A 316-nucleotide genomic window follows, 5' to 3' on the forward strand; every position below is an offset into this window, starting at 1 on the left:
AGTAAAGCAACATTTCTATGGAAATTGAAGCTTTTGTTTTTTTGCGGTCCACATAAACTTGAACCTTGCATATTTGGCCTGTGTTAGCCTTTGCGTTTGACATGCTTGCTCTATATGACCTATGTTTTGTATCACACAGTTTTTTGTTGTTGTTGTCTTTAAATTACGCTGCTTTCAATATTATTTTATACTAGAGGCCCTATGCACGAAATTCATGCACTCGTGGGGGGTCCTTCCCCTGGCTGCTGGCACCGGCTTCCATTTGGCACCTGGGCTTCCCTTGCAGCCCTGCCTTCATCAGGATGGCTGCACCCTC

At 44.6% G+C, this 316-nt stretch overlaps 1 protein-coding gene across 1 annotated transcript in view; it reads right to left on the minus strand.

The window, feature by feature from the left end:
• The window catches only part of LOC102765647 (CUB and sushi domain-containing protein 3), a gene marked incomplete at its 5' end in the record, with an annotated part of 698,415 nt that overhangs the window by 246,997 nt on the left and 451,102 nt on the right, over positions 1-316 (minus strand). The gene's annotated exons all lie outside the window — the stretch shown is intronic.

The sequence above is a fragment of the Myotis davidii genome, unplaced genomic scaffold, assembly GCF_000327345.1.
Source record: "Myotis davidii unplaced genomic scaffold, ASM32734v1 scaffold713, whole genome shotgun sequence".
Lineage (NCBI taxonomy): Eukaryota > Metazoa > Chordata > Mammalia > Chiroptera > Vespertilionidae > Myotis > Myotis davidii.